Below are 21,985 nucleotides of genomic sequence, written 5' to 3'. Positions count from 1 at the left end.
TTTAAAAACGGGAAAAATAGGCAAAAGCAGTGGTATTTAAGGGGGAAAGAGATATAAAAATCAATGAGGAACAGCCAAACATGAGGTGTGGGAGGAGCTACATAAGTTGGATCTAATTTTCCAAATAAGTAATGTCTTCCTTTTCATGGTATTGAATGCAAATAAAGCATTGAATCAGGAGCTGTCAGTATTTTCCACTTACATCTAGAAATTTGTATCTGTGAAGCTCTATTTTTCAAAAACCATTGAACCCTTGTGGATCAGAAAATGTTGGTTCGTGTCTTTAAACAATGGGATATACAGTTAGCTAAATTATGAATGCAAATGAAAAGTTCTTAGGGAAATTAAAAGTGCTACTCCAGTGAACACAAGAATTGTAAGAAAATGGCCTTATTGCTGATACAGAGAAAAGTTTGAGTTGTCCGGATAGATCAAACCAGCCACAATATTTCCTTAAGCCAAAGCTTCATCCAGAGAAACACCTTATCTCTCTGCAATTCTGTGAAAGCTGAAAGAGGTGAGCTGCAGAAGAAAAGTTTGAAGCTAGCAGAAGTTAGTTCATGAAGTTTAAGGAAGGAGCCGTCTTCATAACATAAAAGTGCAAGGTGAAGCAACAGTGCTGATATAGAAGGTACAGCGAATTACTTAGATCTAGGTAAGATGATTGATGAAAGTGGCTACACTAAACGAAAAATTTTCAAGGTAGACAAATAGCCTTGTATTGAAAGAAGATGCCATATAGGACTTTCACAAGTATATATACAAAAGGTAGCATGCTGTAGATACTATTTTACACATTTCTTTTTTCTATTTAACCGTATATCCTGAGAATCCCTCCGTATCAATTCCTAGATATCATTGGCATCATTTTTCATCTTTGTTATTAATGTATAGTGGTAGGTATCCCAATAAAAAAATTTGGCTATATAATTCTGCAATTTTGTGAGGTTACCACTGGTTTGTATTAGCTGATCTTCTTTTTTAAATTTTTATTTTTAGCTTTTTGGGCAGGGGCCATGCTAATCTTCTCTGCATCCTTCCAATTTTAGTATATGTGCTACAGAGGCAAGCACCTTGATCTTTTTGAAACAAATCTTCTATTAATGCTGTGGAAACAAAAAGTATAGCTCAGTACACTTTGATTGTTACCAGAAACTCAATGTTATGTTCATATTTAAGAGCTGGACCTATCAATTTATGAGATGTGTGCTAAACTGGACTCATTATTAATGGCTTTCTAAGGCTTTCTCTTTAAACTTTTAATTTTTTTTATCTGCTAGAGTTCTACTTAATCCATATTGTGTTTTCATCATAATCACTATGGTTCACACTCTAAAAAAATACGAGATCTTCTTTGACTAAGTTAATATTTTTGTTCTAAGTTCAACATTATCTATCATTTATTATCTAAGCATACTTTTGCTTTGCAATTATTGGACACATTTTTTTCTCCATATTATTACGTTAAACTTTCAAAGCAGATTTGTTCTACATTTATTTTCTGTAAATAGCTTACACATAGATATTAATTTTTGACCTGATGTAATGGTTTTCTCAGTGTAGTATTATCAAAATAATCTACTTGGTCTTAGTTCTGTTGTTTTATGCTTTTCATTTGCTATTGTTCCTTTTGCTGCCAATTGTTTTTCTCTAAGTTTCTCACAAGCATATGTTATGTTTTTATATTACTGTATTTGTTGCAAATGTATAGAGTTTCATACTATTTTAAAAATATATTAACTTAAAATCAAGTTTAAAAATGTCCATATTTCTTAAATAACCCAGTTAAGGAAATAAAGTATATACTGACACATACCAAGGTAGATTAACAAAATTCAATTTTATTATTTCTGTGTACTGATTTTCTAAGAATTGTCTACATTATGTCAACATATCACAATTAAGGAACATTATGCTAGTATTGCTATTACTATTACTATTTTATAGCTTTTGTTTTAGTTATATATATTTGAATTATTTCATAACTATTTTTGTAATTGTCTACATGTGATTTTACATGAACTGATTTCATAATTTGTTGAAAAAATGTATTCTATGATATCATATTCTAAAGTTCTTATTGTGATCCAGCTCTTACATTGTAATGTAAATGTAAAACTTTTACATTGCCTTAAATGTAAATGTCTTTACAGTGTAAAACTGCCTTTTGCATTGGGCATATGCCTGCAGCCACTGCCGTAGACACATATTTAATATTTTGTTTGTTTGGTTTCTTCCCATATTAGTTAGTTTTCTTGCATAGAAATGCTTGGTTACCAACCCAATCCTTCAAGAATCGTAGTGATTTACCATTTTATCTTCCAAAGTTCAATATTATCAATAAAAATTTGGAGGCCTCCATGGTTTTTCATTCTGTGTAGAAGGAATTTTTATTTTTCTGCCTTTTTTTCTTTACTTCTCCTTGAAATTCAAAATGTTAACCACACTATACCTCTTCCTTATATTGCCTGATCCATACCAAACCTTTGAAAGTCACAGACTGTTTCAAGACAGTTTTGTCATATTTTAAATGTGGTTATTGCTTCTGTTACTGCTTCTGATTCACATGATGTGGGCCATTTCTCATAATGTCTATTTGAAGGTGTATTACTTTACACATTATTTTTCATCTGTTTTGTTCTTTATCATTATACTATTATCAGAGCAAATTTAAATGTGTTGTCCCACATTTATCATCTGATACTTTACATAATTGATTCTGAACCTTAATATTTCTAATAAAATTCTAATATTTGTATTTCTTTAAAATTTTCATGGATATCAATAAACTCTTTTTTATACTAATCTCTTACTTTTAGAATCCAAATTTACACAAAATTTTAAAGTATACATAGATGCTTGCTAAAATTTATATACCACATTCCTTTGATCTTTGTTTCAAAAGTGTGTTGTACTTCATACCTTGAGTTCTATATTCTTCTTTGTTTATTATGTTGCTAAATTTTCATATCCCTTTTTTTCCTCCTTTCATGTATGTATTTGTTTAATGACCAGTGACAGGCTTAGTACTGGCATTTGCCATAATCTAGGCAGATCCTTCTTCTTTAGTCCTTCTTTCCCAATATGAAATAGGCTATAAAGATCCTCTGCTCACACATTACACAGAAGAGTTAATTGAAGAAAATACATGTTATTATTTCAGAGGTTTGGGAACCTAACTGTTAATAGGAGTTTCTAAGATCTAATGGAAACCCCAGCATGAAAAATACTTTCAATGGTTATTTGTCTGTGCCTGAATAATCCTTGACTCATTCTCTATTTTTCTGTATTGGGATTTCTGTTTCTTTTGTTACATATCAGATGTGTCAGTGACTGGGTTCAAGGTCTTTCTAGATATCTTCAACACAGTTAATAAAAATATTGAAAGAGTCACTTTTTTATTGAGTCTGGAATTGGTACATGTAGTCTAAAAATTGTAGCCTGATCTGTCCCTTCTGAACTCAGATATCAGATTGAGACTGAAGTCTTGCAGATAATTAAAAGGCACTGTGCCTTTCTAAAGTACCTAACAGTTCTAAGAACACAACAATCAGTCAATAATTGGGGTAAATTGAATAATTTATTGTGCTATAAGCACAATAAATTTGCAAATAAAGCAGTAAGCAATCTCTGTAATTTGCCTTCTGTTTAATTTCAGCTTCTATAGACATAACATTTCTTCCAACTCTTTACCTAGTTTCTAAGAATATTTGTTTACCCACAGTTTAAGCTCATGTTCACTTACTCCATTTTCATTAAAAATGGAGAAAATTTTATTACATTCTCATTATAGAATATATGTCTAATAGATCATCTTGATTTGGCATTTTAATGAAAAATGAGTTGGTAAGTTTTCTATTGTTGTTTTCATGTAAAGGGATATTGGCTGGTATTAAGTAGAGGAAATGCTTTTACTGAAACAAACATTCATGCAGTAAGTTTGCAAACCTTACTGTAAAATTTAATCCATATTTTAAAACACATGTATACACCCATGTAGTGACCACACTGGTCAAGACACAGAATGATATGGAACATCTACGAAACTTCTTTCATGCCAACTCCAGAGTTAACTATAATTCAGTTTTCTAACATAAGATGAGTACAATTTGCCTACTTTTGAATTTTACATAAAATAAATCATAAAGTTTCTTGTGTGTCTAGCTTATTTTGCCAATTTATCAATAAAACTTTTTTTAATTGTTAAGTGATTCAAATAATGGTTTGTCTCCATTATCAAGCTGATTTTCATTATATGAATATAATAGGAATTATTTATACATTCAGCTATGATGGACTATTTTTTTCTAGTTTAGATATATAATGAATTAAGCATCAACACTCTGGTCAATGTCCTTTGATGAACACATGTAAGCATTTCTATTTAAGACTAAAAGGTCTGGGTCATAGAAAATGCATAGTTCAAATTTAGAAGATACTGCAAAACATTTTTCTAATATTTTTTTTCTAACTTCCCCTTCCACCAATAGGACTTGAAGAGTTCAAGTTGCTCCGTATGTTTTCGATGCTTGATCATTATAGTACTTTAAAAAAGAAAAAAAGTAATAGATATGCCGCTGCTATATGTCTCGTGTTTGGATTTGCACTTTGATGACTGGTAACTTTGAACATCTTTTGGTAAGCTTAGGACCCATTGGGAAGACACTTATATGAACACCTGTTCAAGCCCTTTGCCCATTTTTTATTGAGTTCTTTGTCTTCTTTTACTTATTATTTTGAAAAAGTTTTTAAATACTTTCTTAGAAAAATTAAATATCAAATATTATATTGTCTATATTTCTTTAATCTTGTGGCTTGGCTCTTCACAGTCTTAATGTGCCCTTTGATAACTAGACCTACTCACTTTAAAATGATCCAATTTACTAGTCATTTTTTTTGTATAGTGCTTTTTTTTTCTGTTCAAGAAAAAAGAGTGCCACTGGCAAGTTCCTTCTAATATCCCCCTATGTTATCTTCTAAAAGCTTTATTGATCTAATTTCATATTTAGATATAAGTCCAAGGCTGGGCGCAGTGGCTCACACCTGTAACCCCAGCATTTTGGGAGGCCAAGGTGGGCAGATAACCTGAGGTTGGGAGTTCGAGACCAGCCTGACCAACATGGAGAAACCCTGTCTCTACTAAAAAACAAACTTAGCCGGGCTTGGTGGCGCATGACTGTAATTCCAGCTGCTCAGGAGACTGAGGCAGGAGAATCGCTTGAACCTGGGAGGGAGAGGTTGCAGTGAGCCGAGATTATGCCATGGCACTCCAGTCTGGGCAACAAGAGTGAAACTCTGTCTCAAAAAAAAAAAAAAAAAAAAAAGATGTAAGTCCATCTGGAAACAATTTTCTGTGTACCATGTTAATTAGGGAAATATTATTTGGTGTTGTTGCTGTTGTTTTTGGTCTTTTGTTTGTTTACCATAAGTATACCAAATTGATTCTATATCCTTATATATACTTGTAACATTAAATCTATTGGAAATAAAAAGAAAGCTAAGCTTACGTCTTAGCAGAATAAGATTTTTTAATATGAAAAATAATTGGCCAGGCGTGGTGGCTCACACCTGTAATCCCAGCACTTTGGGAGGCTGATGCAGGTGGATCACCTGAGATCAGGAGTTCAAGACCAGCCTGGCCAACATGGTGAAACCCCGTCTCTACTAAAAATACAGAAATTAGCCGGGCGTGATGGTGCCGTGCCTGTAATCCCAGCTACTCGGGAGGCTGAGGCAGGAGAATCTCTTGAGCCCGGGAGGTGGAGGATGCAGCAAGCCTAGGTCAATCGCACCACTGCACTCCAGCCTGGGCGACAGATTGAGACTTTGTCTCAGAAAGAAAAAAAAAAAGAAAAGAAAAATAATTTAAATAGTAACAATATTCAGCAGCAAGTCTGATAGCTAATTTGATTTTTCAAATACCATACGTTGACATGGCATTTCAAGATTTCTTCAATAACTGAAAAATCTATGATTTTTATTGGCGACAGTTTCCAGGTACTGCTAATACTAATGCTATTTTCTGCCTATATTCATATATGAAAGGAATAATAAACCTCGCTTAGAGATTAGCACAGGTTAAGTTGTAATTTTTTCCCACTCAAGTCCATGAGTCCCTTTAATTTGATTTCCTAGAATTCAATTTAAAAATCACAGATTTATTGAAAATAACACTTCTGCTTCAAGCCATGGCAGTGTCATTGCTGTAGTTACTTTGTTATACAATTGGTGATCACATATACATTAGATTGTTTTTTCCATTTTGTTACATACCTGTATCTGTGTATTCTTTCACTAATAAGACAGTGCTTGAATTACTGCATCTTAACCAAAGGCCTTGAAATTTTACAGTGTAAATATTAAGCTTTATTTTTCTTCAAAAGTATTTTTGCTAACTTAGCCATTTTGACTTTTATATAAATTTAAAACAATTTTGAAAAAAACTGCCACTGTTTTCATTAGCTTTTGTTCAATACATCATTTCGGGAAGTCTTGACAATATAGAGTTTTTAATCTATAAGTGTAAAATTTTCATCTTATTTATAATTTTGAATTCACTCAATTATGTTTTATAGTTTTCCATATAAAGACAATGTTAGATGAATGTAAATTTTTAAGCTTCTAATGATATGATCGATGGCTTATCTGATTTTTCTAAAATATGAAAATACAATTAATTTTTTGTATATTAACTTTTAATCAAACAATGAATACAATTATTTTAAATTTTTATAGATTTTCTTCATTTTCCTTTGGAGATTTTAACTGAATGTGGATAGTTTAATTTATTCCATTTCAATATTTATATGTGTCTTTTATTTGCTATCCTAACTGCATTGTTGACTAGAATTGGTGGTAGTGGACATGTTTATGTAATTGATCTCAGAGGAAAGATTTGCAGTTTTTAATCACTGATGCTATTTTTGCTTTATTAGCTATTGGTTATACTTCATCAGATTTAAAAAGTTCAATTTTATTTTCAGTTTTCTGACATATTTAATCATGAGTAAACAAATTTTTGATTTATCATGATTTTTGTCAAAGGTCTTTGCATCTATTGATAGATTTCCCTTTATTTTGTAGGTATACTAAAATTTATTGATTTTTTAAATATTAAATTAAAAATGAATTCTTGATATAAACTCACCTTAATCATGATATATAATCTTTTTATGTTCTACTTTATTTAATTTGCTAAAATTTCTATAGACATTTGTGCATCTGATTTCAAGTAAAATACTAAGATATAATTTTTCTTTTCTTATAACGTTTTTGTTGTTTTAGTTATTATGCTTAATTCATAAAGAAAATTAAGGGATGCTTTATTTTTAAATTTGTCTTCCCTAGAGAGTTTAAGATGGGTGTTAATTCTTTCTTAAAGTGTTGGTAAATATAACTGGTTAAACTATCTGTGTTTGAAGTTTTCTTTCTGGAAAATATGTAGAAGTACCCTTTGTTTATTTCTTTATTTTTTAAGTTTTACCTCTGTGAATTTTAGTAGGTTAGCCTCACTCTGCAGCTCAGGATCTTACTGAACAACTCCTGGTGTTCGTGGAACTCCAAAATGCCAATCTCTGTCTTCTAGTTAGAACAAATGTTTCGTGTGCCTAGAGTACCATGTTCCTCTTAAAGTGAGTTAAAAGGGCAATTTCCCTATTTGATGTGTGAATAAGAAAAAAAGGAAAGGAATTTACCCAACGAAAGAATCCAAGAGACTAATTTGAAAATCTCACCATACTGGATTTCTGTTTTCTCTGTTCTTTTGACCACTAAAGTTCAGGTTGCCTGGATTATATAATGAAGAATTCAAGCAGTTGTTTTATGTTCTTTATCCAGCTTTCATAGTTGCTTTCAGTAGGAGGTCAGCAAAGTAAAAGTTACCCAAACAGGGCTGGAATTTGAAGTCCTAAAATTGGTTTTCATGCATTGTTATTCTGATGAAGGCTTCTATTCCCATTATCTCATTTTCTATTCTTATAACTCATTAATATTTATGGCTATCAACATGAAAGATTTTCTTTGCAAAAGCAATTAAATGCAGTGCTTATATTTAAAGCCCTTATCCAAGATCTTTTTTCAGAGCCCAAGGAAGTAGAAACAATAAATTAAACTTAGTCTGCTCTTACTTTATCCTCTTGCCAACATCAACAAGTGGCTTCAGAACTAGCTCCATCAATATATATACACACCCCATTAAAATTGTTTCTTTCTCTCCCATATTTTTCAACATGTCTGAAAACTCTTTGTACCATGAATCTTTATGTACAAGTAAAACAGCACTATTTATTGAGTTTAGTGCACAAAAGAAAAAAAGGAGAAAGGATTGGCAGCAAATTGATATTTCCCTGAAGCCGTATTACTGCTCAGCGGATTGTGCTCCTAGGACCTGTGAATCACATCTCAAGATGTGTGTCTGGTGACATGTGAGATTTTAATGAATCTTTTCAATCATGGCTTGTCAATATTGGGCCCAGTTTTTTCCTATTAGTTGCTTTTTTTAATGAAAGCTAATTTTAGAGTCAATTTGGGCTGAAAGCATCATTAAAACATGCAAGATGCAAAGTGCAACAAACTTCCCTCTCCACTCCACATTCATATCCTTATAACATGCAGAGGCCATTACTCCCCTAACTCCTAGTTATTAGAAGGTTATACACTCATGAGTGGGCAATTGTATCTAATGCTGGCCTTTTCTCTAATGCACTGAATGTTGATATAACGAATGGAAACATTTCTTCATAGAGAGTTTGTGACCAAGTGCTAAGTTATGTATAGTTTATAAAATATTTGAAAACAGATGGTATATGCACTTACCCTTGAAATCCAAGTTTAAAAAGTCATCATACCACATTTCTGAGGATTTTCCTCCCACCATCTCAGGGAGAGACTACATTAAATTTGAATTTTCAATATGTCATAGTGAAACACATTTACTGTAGTCAGTTGTTAATATGTAGTTTTCTCTATCATGTATATTCCTATCCTGAAAAATGATAATGTCTTCTTTTTGGAGACAGTGTCTTGCTTTGTAGCCCAGGCTGGAGTGTAGTGGTGTGATCATGGCTCATTGCAACCTTGAACACTTGGGCTCAAGCAATCCTCCTGCCTCAGCCTCTCAATAACTGAAACTACACTTGCACAACACCATACCTGGCTATTTTTTTTCTTTATCTTTTAGAGGGAGAGTCTCACAATTTTTACCAGGCTGGCCTTGAACTCCTGGCCTTGAGTAATCCTCCTGCCTCAGCCTCCCAAAGTGATGAGATTATAGGCAGGAGCCACTGCCCCAGAAAGGAAAAAAAAAAATGACAGTTTCTATTCATCTTTCTGTTCATCTAATGTCAAACAAAGAAGAGCTTCACAATCAAAATGGTAGTTATATCATTTGGATATCTGTCTCCTCCAAATCTCATGTTGAAATGTAATTGCCTATGTTGAAGGTGGGGCCTGGTGGGAGCTGTTGGGACATGGCGGCAAATCACTCATGAATGGCTTGGTGCTGTCCTCAAGATAGTGAGTGAGTTCTCACAAGTTCTGGTTGCTTAGAAGAATGTGGCACCTCCCCTGACTCTTTCTTGCCCCTCCTTTGACCATGTGAGATTCTGGCTCCCTGCCACCTTCAACCATGATTGTAAGCTTCCTGAGGCCTCACCAGAAGCAGATGCCAACATCATGCTTCTTTTAAAGCCTGCAAAATCATGAGCCCATTTAACCTCTTTTATTTGTAAATTACCTAGCCTTGGGTGTTTCTTTATAGCAATGCAAGAGCATACAAACACAAGTAGAAATCAGTTAATGAAAGTTCTAGGTATAAGGTTATTAATTTATTCATGAAATGTCTACTTTGCTTTCTTCAAAGGCTTATTTGCTAAAAATAATTGATCATCTGAATAAAAAACTGTATAAACACAATTTTAGGCTAGAAATATAGCATGACAATTCTCAATTGTGTCTGAAATTTTTAACATAGAATTTAGACTGTCGACAGTAATCTTATTGACCTTGGAATGTAAGCTTAGATATACTTGAAAATGTTACTGGAGAGGTGAACTCAGGGAAATAGAATCAGCCTAGCCAGAAAATGCAATTCAAATCACAAACTTAAATAGAAGAAAAAAAAAAAGACAACATTTCAAAGAAACCTGAAATTACTTTGTTAGAAATGCAGAAGAGGATAATTGCCAGGAGATGATCACTGACTGCTTAAAAGTATTCTAGAGAAAATATATTTAAAACCCAAATGTGTTTGTTCTGCAACAGGCAAAATTGAGCAGAACTGAACAAGCAAGTAGACTCTCATTTGCTGAACCAAACGTTTTAATGGAAAAGCATTATTTTCAGATATCCAATTTTACTTACTCATTAGTAAGTATTAAGAAGCTCATTAATACTCTAAGAAAAAATAATTTTCTCTTTGAAGTAGTATAGAAAGAATGGTACACTCAATGTAAATGCATATATAAATAAAATCAATATATTTCTTCAGAGTTATTTCCAAATATTGATGAAGGATTCACACATGTTACGAACATTTAACAAAACCCATGTTATAAGTCTTGGGCATTTAAATGTTCTTATATAAAAGACAAGATTTGTATTAAAGAGCACTCTGCCATTTCTCCTTTCTACAGACTTTTATTTGCTAATTATTTTGTCCAAGTAATAAAATGATTTGGAGTCCACAAAGCTTCATTACAATTTTAAATTAAAATATTTGTTTCCATTAGCAATACCATTTATATATTTTGCTTGAGTATTTCATTTGAAATTTAACAAGGCATTTACTAATTACCTGCTATGTGCCAGGCATTGTTCTAAAAACTATGAATACCAAGTCAAACAAAAAAGGATTCTTGACTTCAAATAACTTACATTTAATTGGGAAGGATAGGCATTATTTAATATAATAACTATTTTAATCCTTTATCTTTCTTCCTATGTTTAGAATACATTGAGCATAATTAAAATTTGACATGAGGAAGAAAAACTAGCAGGTGAAATAATAAAACACTGCACTTGATTATTACATGGCTAAATCATCTTTTGATTTTTAAAGTATGGTTCAAATATTAATTCAATGTAAAAACAAATATTTTAATAAAAGAATCTACTCATAAAACCAGAGACATCCATAATCTCTGTAAAATTCTGCTATTTGGATGGATATATTTATATTCCAGGCTTAGTTTGCTTATTAACTGCAATATTATGTGTTTCTGAATTTTGGTGAAACTTACCTTGAAGGTTTGCCAAAAATGTCTATGTGAGCAGTGAGGTCATTAGAATGGTTAGTAAATAACTCATTTTTCTCATCAGAGGATTATAAACTTGATAAAGCAATTTGTAATTATAGTTTTAATCTAAATAGTTCAATCATGTTCTGCATAAAAGACATCCCTTTGCAAATATTATAAAATGAAAGTAGGGCTATTATAATGATTCTTAGGAAAGTGGATAAATGCTGACTAAATTACAGACTAAGTTTTGGAAATTGGTTCCATTCTGTTGTTTTTATTTAGGTAATTATATTGAATACACATCCTGGTCTACACTGTAAAAAGTATTTTGTTTTCATTGATCATTTTTATTTACACAGAAGTCTCATATTGTCTTTTATGAAATGCTGCTTTATAAAAATTATGTCTACCTGAAACTCCTAGAAATGACTATAGTTCTCTAATTAAATGTATTCCTTTCTGTCTTCTTGTTGAACCTCCTGAAATACCTGAATACATAAACTGATTCTAATCTTTAAAGGATGTTTTCTATCCCTCAGAGCACAATTACATAATAAGTTGTTAGGAAGATGGAACATGTAAAAGATTCTGGTAGATATTTCTAAAACAGAAAAATAAGTTATTTAAATTACAAAATGCTTCTCAAAATTAAATATTCTAAAAAGTATAGACGTTTCTCCCCTCAAAATACTTGGAATGTGTCTGCTTATCTAAGCAAGTATTAAAAACAATCTTATTACCAAACTGTTTCTTTAGCAAACATCATCTAACAATAGTTACCATTTAGCCTATCTTTCCATCTAGTAATAGCATTGAATGTGTAACTTCTTGTGCCAGAAACACTTTTGACATTTCAGCAAACACACGTTAACAAAACCTAGTGTTCTGCGTTTATGTAGCCCCCAACACATTAAAATGCTGTTAAAAATTTACAACCATGAAATAATGCTATAACAATGATTTGTAAAGAAAATGAAAGCAAATAGAGAAGTGTAATTTTCTTTGTCTAGAAACAAAATAAATGAAATATGTGAAGATGAGTAGGAAAGCTTTGGTTAGAGAACAGAAGTGAGGATGGCACTACAGAAAAAGTAATGTGTGTGTTCAACAGCAGTGACATTAAAAAAAATCATAGGCATATCCACGAACCGGGAAGGATTTTCTGGGTCTGGGTTTCATATCCATGCTAGTTGTAATGCAAAGTGTGTACTAATAATTTATCATGAATTGGAAAATTCTGCAGTAAATGGAATGCATATTGTATTTTAGTAATGCTAAGTTTCTACCTCTAAAGAAAGTTTGAGGTGCTTTGTCAGTAATATGGTCAAATATTTTCTAAAATCAACAATCAATTTATATTTAAGGCTATCTCCTTCATATCTGATACACAATTGCCCCTTCCCTTACTTAATGTAATTTATTAACAGCTTGTAGCATGTGTAGGATTATTTTAATTACTGTGTAAAAGATATTGAATCTTCCACAAGTTTTACTCATTAAAGTTACAACATAAAGAGGAAAGAAAGAGGTACAGTTGGGAACTGGGATAGTACCACAACAGGAGGTCCAATACATAACACAAATGAGCTTTGAGTATTTGCAACTATCATTAGCAATTATAGAAACCTGCTATGGACTGAATGTTGAACTGGAGACCATTATCTTCAGTGAAAGAACTCAAAGACAGAAAGTCAAACACTGCATGTTCTCACTTACAGGTGGGAGCTAACATGGACATAGAGTGTGGGAAGGTGGGCGGGGGGATGTGAGGGATGAGAAATTGCTTCATGGGTACCATATACATTATTTGGTTGGTGGTAACAATAGAAGCCCAGACATCACCAACACACCATATGTTCATGTAACAAAAACTGGGCTGGGCGCGGTGGCTCATGCCTGTAATCCCAGCACTTTGGGAGGCCAAGGTGGGTGGATCAGCTGAGGTCAGGAGTTCAAGACCAGCCTGATCAACATGGTGAAACCCCGTCTCTACTAAAAATACAAAATTAGCTGGGCATGGTGGTGCATGCCTGTAATCCCAGCTACTTGGAAGACTGAGGCAGGAGAATTGCTTGAACCAGGGAGGCAGAGGTTGCAGTGAGCCAAGGTTGCATCATTACACTCCAGCCTGGGCAACAAGAGCAAAACACCATCTCAAAAAAAAGCAAAAAACAAAAAACAAACAAAAAAACTGCACTTGTACCCCTTAAATTTATAAAAATAAAAAGCACTCAAATGTTGAAGCCTAATCCCCCAGTGTGATGGTGGTCAGAGGTGTGACCTTTGGGAGGTAACTACATTTAGATGAGATCATGAGAGTGAGGTCCCAGGATGGGATTCAAGACCCCAGATCTTTCTCTCCCTACCACCTTCTAATGTGATAATACAGAAAATCAGATGTAGTCCCACTGCAAACCAGGAAGAGGCCTTCATGAGAAACTGAACTTAATTCCCCAGCTCCAAGTATTATGAGAAGCAAATTGTTGTTTAAGCCACCCAATCTATGACATTTGTTACAGCAGCCTAAACTGACTAAAACACTGAAGAATGAAATATTAATTTAAAGATACTTACAACCATTTTATGCATGCAAAATACTAATACTACTTTGTGCAGCTGCAAAATACTATCTTTTATTTTTTAAATTTCACCTTCTATGGACTATTTCTATGCTGTAGGACCTATGAGCCTCTCATGAATAAGATCAATAAATGAAATTTAATTTAATCCTCTGCTCATCTAGTCATTAAACTCAGCAACAATATACATGATAGCACTACAATTTACGTAAAGAATAAATAGTTCCCAGGGTTCACCAGATAATCAATACATTGTTTTGTTCTATCCATTTGAATAAAAGGAAGTTTAATCTTTTCCAAAAATTTCCATCCTCAAAGACAGCTGATAAACGTTTTTTATTTATTCAAGTTTTTATTTAATTAAAGATACACCATTGTGTGCAAAGGGTTTGTTTCCTCTTTTTTGTTTTTCATGTATAATCATAGTCACCTCCCTGAGCTATGCAGGGCTATCTCTACTACATTATCAGCTCCATAAGGCCAGGATCATCACTGTTTTGTCTACTGCTGTCCAGACAGAACCTACTATTCGTTTTTAGTATTTTAGTTTCTTTAGAGAAGATATTCCCCTTGCAAAATTCTATAATAACACATCCTTATTCTTTTTATCGCAGTTCTTTTCTTTCCAGACAATATTTTTCTATCTTTATGCCAATAACTTAACATTTTGTTGATTGTTTTAACTTTCTATTAGGTCTTGAAATCAGGTAGTGTTACTCCTTAAACTTTATTCTGCCTTTACAAGTTATTTAGGTATTTTAATTCCTTTTAATTTTCACATGAATTTTAGATTCAGTTTGTCAATTTCCACACCAAAAAAAAATGTCTACTGAGCTTTTGATTGGGGTTGTATTAAATCTACAGATATATTTGGGGACAATTGATATCTTAACAATAATGAGTTTTTTCATTAATCTTTAATATGGTTTACCTCTCCATTCATTAATGTTTCTTTATATACCTTAAATTGTTCTGTATTTTTCAATTTGCAGGTTTTTAATATTATTTATTGCATTTATCCTGAAGTGTTTCATGTTTTATACTTCTGTAAATGCTACTTTTTTCCCAAGTAGCATTAATAGTGCATAGAAATACCACTGATTTTTATGTACTGATTTTTTTTATCTCTCATCCTTGCTAAACACATTTCTAGCAGCTTTTTTTTTTCTGTAAACTCTGTTAAATTTTATACAGAGATAATCATGTTGTCTGCAAATAAGGACAATTTATCTCACATACTATAATTTTGCTCCCTGTAAGTATGATTTGAGTTTTTTAAAAATTATCTTGTATCAGTGCTTGACTTTTTAAACCTGTGGAGTATAATTACAATAACCTTTAATTCCTGTCTTATTCTAACATCTATGTCAGTCCTGAGTTAGTTTACAATGAATGGTTTTTCTTCTTATGGGTGATAATTTCCTGCTTCTCTGCATGCCTGATAATTTTGTATAGGATGCTAGACATTGTGAATCTACCTTTTTAGATCCTCAGTACTTCTGTATTCCTGTACATCTTCTTCAGCTTTTTTATGAGATAGTTATGTGAAACAATTTGACCTTGTTGGTTATTTCTTTTAAGATTTGTTAGGTGGTAGCACTCAGCCTAGGGCCAATTATTCTCACTGCTGAAGTCAAGTTCTTCTGATACACTACCCAGTGCCCCATGAATCTTGAGGATTTCCTGTTTGGATGATAAGACCAGGCTCTACTGGCCCTATGAGAGCAAGAAGCATGTTGACTTTAATCCTTCAGGTGGTTCTTTCCCTGGTCTCAGTTTCTTCAAATGCATGCACTGTTCTCTACTCAGCTAAATAATTAAGAGAAACCCTCTTATATCTCCAAAGTTTTTTTATCTGCACAGTTTTCTCCTCTTCAATATTTTGTTCTGTGAATTCTAGCTGCCTTGGCTTCCTCATACTCTGAGCTCCATCTCTCCTCTTCTGTGATGTGGACTACCTAAATTTACCATCACTGAGCCATGGCCAGAAAACACCCCAACACAGTAGTAGGCGTTGGCAGATTGAGGGACCCCCTCATTGGTTTCCCTTCTCTCAAAAATCATTGTCTTTCACTGCCTTATACCCTGTGTTTCAAAAACTGTTGCTTTATATTTTGTCCCTTTTTTGTTTATTTTAAATAAGAGAGTGAACCAGGTTTCTTTTAGTTCATCTAGCTGAAAAGAATATTAACCTTTGTTTCTATTTTAACTATTTTAAAATTGCATGTCTTACAATTGATATTTAAAAGTACAGTGTTTCTTTTTCATTGTATAATAAAACTTTTATTTGATGTAACATTCTTCCTAATCAATTTCATGTTAAAATTGAAGAAAAAATAAATCACACCAGAGCCAGACTTTATATGTGTATTAGTCAGAGTTTTCCAGAGAAATAAAAGCATAAATTGAGATCTATAGTCTATAGGTCATCTATTTAAGGGATACAATATATATTTATAAATGTATGCATATATGAAAAGATTTATTACGAAAATTGGCTCACATGATTATGGAGGCTGAGAAGTCTCATTATCTGCCACCTGCAAGCTGGAAAATCAAGAAAGCTGGTGGGGTAATTCAGTCTGAGTTAAAATGCCTGAGAATCAGAGGAGCCAATGATGTAACACCCAGTTCAAGGCTGAAGATTCTAGAACCAGCAGGGATTGGGGGTGGGGATGGGAGGCCGCTAGTATAAACCCTGAGCCCAAAGGCTCAAGAACCAGGAGCTCTTATGTCCAAGGGCAGGAGAAGATGGATCTTCAAGCTCAAGAAGCAAAAGAAAGAATGAGCCCTACCTCTGCCATTTGTGCTATTTAATCTTGGATGATGTCCACCCACCTTGGTGAGGGCAGGTCTTTCAGATACAGTCTAATAACTCAAATGCTAATTTCCTCCAGAAATTCCCTCACAGACAAACCCAGAAATAATGTTTTACAGGCTACCTGGACATCCCTTAGCACAGTCAAGTTGGCACATAAAATTAACCACCAAGATATTCTAGAAGTCTGATTTGCTTATTTAAAAGAAAAATAACTACATACATATCCTGAGGGGGCCTGACGGTCGTTCTGTAAGTTTAGCTGCCTGGCACATATGCTTAAACAGATGGACACATTTCATGTGGATGTTGGCCTCCAATACCCTTGGAAACAACCAAAAGTGCTTGTAAGAAAATGGAAATTTAAATCTACTTAATCATTGTTAAATGTACTACAATAATTGCCAGGATTGTTTCCCACAAATCATGAAGGAGACAGTTTCGGCCTAAACAAATGTAAAAATTATTGAACTTCCTTCCATAATTTAGCAGTGATTTGTTGAACCCGCACAACTTTCCCCAGTAAAGAATCTTCTTTCATTCTTCTTTTATGTCAGTAATAGGTTTTCTACATTTATGTCAAGTTATCCAAAGGAGAAAACTAACCTATGATGTTAGAAGTTAGGAGAGTGGTATCTTGGGTGGAGTGAGAATGCAGTGATTAGAAGGAATAGAGGGACATTCTGAGATGCTTCTTATACTCCAACTCTCACTCTTGATAGTGGTAACATTGATGTGTTATATATGTGCTAATTTTTGAGCCCACTTATGGCTTGCACATAATAGAATGTGTTAATTTATTGAGGCCACTTATTGCTCATGTTCTTTACTATAACTGGTGTTAAGTTCAACTACAGTCATGGGCAGCATAAGGACGTGTTGATCAATGAATGACCCTTTATCTAACAGGGGTCCCATAAGATTATAATGGAGATGAAATATTCCTGTCGCCTAGTGACTTCATTGCCATAGTCATGTCACAGCACGATGAATTACTCACGTGTTTGCGATGACGCTGGTGAAAACAAAACTATGAGCTGTCAGTTGTATAAAAGTATCACACATTTACAATTATGTATAGTAAATAATAATAATAGGCCGGGTGCAGTGGCTCACGCCTGTAATCCCAGCACTTTGGGAGGCCGAGGCCGGTGGATCACGAGGTCAGGAGATCGAGACCATCCTGGCTAACACGGTGAAACCCCGTTTCTACTAAAAATACAAAAAAATTAGCCGGGCGTCGTGGTGGGCGCCTGTAGTCCCATCTACTCAGGAGGCTGAGGCAGGAGAATGGCATGAACCCGGGAGGCGGAGCTTGCAGTGAGCCGAGATCGCGCCACTGCACTCTGGCCTGGGAGACAGAGGGAGACTCTGTCTCAAAAAAATAAAAATAAAAATAATAATAATAATAAATGACTGTTATTGATGTATGTATTTACTATACTATATATTTTATCATTATTTTAGAATGTTCATCTTCTATTTATTTAAATAAAAAGTTAACTGTAAAAAAGTCTCAGGTAGGTCCTTCAGGAGGAATTCCAGAAGAAGACGTTGTTATCTCAGGAGATGACAGCTCCATGGGTGTTATTACCCTTGAAGACTTTTCGGTGGGACAAGATGTGGAGATGGAAGACAGTGATATTGATGATCCTGGCTCGGTGTAGGCCTAGGCAAACATGTGTGTTTGTGTTTCAGTTTTTATTAAGAAAATTTAAGAAGGGGAAAAAAATAAAAATAGAAAAAATCTTACAGAATAAGGGTACAAAGAAAGTAAATATTTTGGTAAAGCTGTACAATGTATGTTTTAAACTATTACAAAAGAGTCAAAAAGATTTAAAAAAGTAAAAATTACAAGGTAAAAAGGTTACAGTAAGCTAAGGTGAATTCATTACTGAAAACATGAATTTTTAAAAATAAATTTAGGGAAGGGTAAGTAAGCAGTGTTTATTAAGTCTACAGCAATATAATGTTCTAAGCCTTCACATTCACCCACCACTCACTCACCGACTCACCTAGAGCAACTTCCAGTTTTTGCAAGCTCCATTTGTAATAAGTACTCTCTACAGGTATACCATGTTTTATCTCCTATACTGTATTTTTACTGTACCTTTTCTATGTTTAGGTATGTTTTGAGTATACAAATACTTACCATTGCGCTACAACTGCCCACAGTCTTCAGCACAATAGGTTTATAGCCTAGAGCAATAGGCTATACCATATAGCCCAGGTGTGCAGTAGGTTATACCCTCTAGGGTTCTGTAAGTACACTCCATGATGTTGCATAATGATGAAATCACCTAATGACACATTTCTCAGAACACGTTCCTGCCGTTAATCAACACATGGCTATATAGACTTTAATACTACTTTGTCTACAATCAAAGAAACCATTTGTCTCCTAACCTAATCTTTTTGTAATTGATTGGCAAAAAATTTTAATTTGCAATTTTGTTAGAATGAATGAGTTTAACATATGAAATTATATTTATTAAATGTTAACTTATTTTTGCTTTTCCTAATAAGTACAGCAAGTGATATTCATATTTTGTATTGATTTACAAATCCAACTTGCATACTAAGGACATTAAGGTCTGTCAGTAAGATCCTAATATTTTTGTAATCTGTTGCTGGCATTTATATTTATGATATTTAAATGTTCACAAGTTTTCATTTTTACATTTGAATTTTAATTGGTTTATCTGTATAAATGTTTCCTTGCACTTTAAACTTATAAAGAATTTTACCATTCAGAAATAAGCAATCTGAAATATTTTAATATACTTAGTTGATTTTAACGGTGTGACTATGTCTAAAAAATTTTTTGTTTTGAGATAATTAACTAATTGCCCCAGAATAGTAAGTAATTAAAGAAGCAGGACCACTAACTAAGAGTGTTGCAGAATAACAGATTTATTACAAGGATTTGACCTCAGGTAATTTTGGAAAGTGGTTATACAGTGTGTGTGTATGGCTGTGGTGTCTGCATCTGAGGCCAGGCCTAAAATCAGCAGGCCAAGCAGTGGGGAAGGCAAGACAGACATGAATTAGAAGACTGCGAAGACAAACTGGAACTCGCCTTGATGAACTGGATCTCACCTCTGTGTCTCACTACCTCCAAGCTGCCAGCTTTTGATGAAGTTTGAGATATGCAGGAGAAGCTGGCACCTCCTGCCATAGAGCTAAACATACACCTAGCCCTGCAATTAGAGCAGTTGGAGCTAGGAATCTGACAGGAGCTAAATAAACTGCAGGCCCATTCCCTGCTCCAGCAGCCGCACCTGCCTGCCCATGATTCAGAGAAAGTGGAAAAAAAAGATCTGGCTGATGCTCTGTAAGGCTGGATGCCGCTCTACTTCCACAAGGAGTCAGAATATCAGCAACAATATGCTTGAACAGCCACAGTGTGCCTGGTGCCTCGCACCAGTATTCTGAATGTGACAACAAAATAAGTGCTGGTGTACTTTTGCCTTCCAAATCGTAATGCGTGCACGTCTCTTGTGGCTGACTCTAATCCAGAACGCTGCAGGAAAGCAAATTATGCATAATGTATTTCCAGCTTAGATAAGTAGACCCAACAAAATCCACTTCAGACTAATATGTATCTCTCTCTCTCTCCTTTTTTTCCCCTTTCTATAAGAGATAGGGTCTCACTTTCTCGCCCTGCCACCCAGGCTGGCATGCAGGGGCACGATCAAAGATCACTGCCATCTCGAACTCCTGGGCTCAAGAGATCCTCCCATCTCAGCCTCCAGAGGAGCTGGGACTAGGGGCATGCACCACCATGCCCCGCTAATACTTAAAATTTTTTTAAGAAACAGTATCACCATGTTGCCCAGACTGGTCTGAGACTCCTGGCCTCAAGCAATCTTCCTGCCTCAGCCTCCCAAAGTGCTGGAATTCGCAGGTTTGAGCCACCATTTCCGGCCCAGACTAAGGTGTATCTTAAGATAAAAACACATGTACCCTTGTCCAATGCACACATATAAATATAGCCATAAATTGTCTCATTGATGTTTGTAAGTTTTAAAACTCATTATTTTTTCTATTATTTTAGATTTAATCATTTTTATAGCTACATACAATGTCATGGATCATTCACAAACTTAATGTAATTGAAAATAAATAAAGAACAAATGGTTCCAATTGTATGAATTTCAAAGAAAGAAGCAAAACAAGTCTATGAAATAGAAGACAGGATTTTATTACCTTTAGAGAAATGAGTGAAGTTAGTTATTGACAGAAGTACTGAAGAGTGATTTTGGTATGCTGATAACATTTTATTTCTTGACCCGGGTGCTGATTATCTAGATATATTGATTGTGTGACAAGTAAGCAACCTTTACTCATGACCTGTGCATTGTGTCAATGTGTATACATTATTACTATACAAATTGTTAAAATGCCATTGTATTTTTAGGCTTGACAGCTAAAATATTTCTAAATCATCTGTATTGTAAAATGCACATTTGAGTGGTATTACTTTTGTAACCCATAATTGTATGATCATTATAATTTATTTTAAGAAAAGCAGCGCTAAGTTTAAATCAACTTTCTTTAAATTTACCTAAAACTTTAACCATTTCAAATGACATCTTATGTCACTATCTGTACATTGTTCAAACCTATATTATTCTAATTATCTTTCTTACAAGTATTTCTGTGTAGATCAAGAATTACAGTAAGTTTTTTTTTAATAAAAGGAGATCTTGAAATGGGTTAGGAAAATCTCTTTTATTTCAGTATAAGGCACATAATGACCCTAAAAATATAGCTCCCTTTTTCTTTCTAGGAGGCATCTTTTATCTCTTCTTGCCCCTTTCCTCTCACATTTAATTAACTTCCAAATTAAACATATTTAGCCCCTTTATCTTTTTCTTTTACCTATCATCATTCTAGTTAAAATTATTATAGCAGTAGATAGAATGTGTATACTATTTCATCTCATATAGCTACCCCTCATCTGTCTGATTGACATCCCTTAATTTTAGTCTGTCTTCCAGTTCTTCCTACACATTCACAACAACTTCAAAAGTTTGCTTAAGTCTTTTCCTCTGAACAAATACTTACTAATTTTTCATTTCTTTTCTGAAGAAGTTTGAAATTCCTGAATTGGTTTTGAAAGTTCTCTATGAATTGGTTTTACTCCCTTTTATCCTCATGTCAGTTTCCTCTACAAAGAGTCCTCTTGGGCTTCTAGAACTTATCATTTTAATGGAGGAAAGGGGCACAGGCCAGGTGGAGATCTGTTAGAGAAGATCAAATTTAGCCAAGCAAATAATGGGGGAAAATGTAATGTAGTACAATGAAACAAATTTTGCGTGTGTGTGTGTCTGGTGTGTGTAACTTAT

The 21,985-nt window shown here is 33.8% G+C and overlaps 1 protein-coding gene and 1 non-coding gene across 2 annotated transcripts in view; both read right to left on the bottom strand.

The window, feature by feature from the left end:
- The window catches only part of LOC134808242 (T-box transcription factor TBX1-like), an 83,468-nt gene extending 67,054 nt beyond the window's left edge, over nucleotides 1-16,414 (bottom strand). Inside the window, exon 1 of the mRNA XM_063792652.1 lies at nucleotides 16,320-16,414. The gene's annotated coding sequence lies outside the window, so the exon portion shown is untranslated. The remainder of the gene's footprint in view (nucleotides 1-16,319) is intronic.
- LOC112205334 (U6 spliceosomal RNA) lies at nucleotides 964-1,073 on the bottom strand. Its single transcript, XR_002939229.1, has one exon. It is a non-coding gene; the product is annotated as a U6 spliceosomal RNA (small nuclear RNA).
- Nucleotides 16,415-21,985: the final 5,571 nt, after the last annotated feature.

The sequence above is a fragment of the Pan troglodytes genome, chromosome 14 (genome assembly GCF_028858775.2).
Source record: "Pan troglodytes isolate AG18354 chromosome 14, NHGRI_mPanTro3-v2.0_pri, whole genome shotgun sequence".
Classification (NCBI taxonomy): Eukaryota; Metazoa; Chordata; class Mammalia; order Primates; family Hominidae; genus Pan; species Pan troglodytes.
The sequence above is the reverse complement of the archived record's forward strand: the minus strand, read 5'-3'. Positions and strand labels throughout refer to the sequence as shown.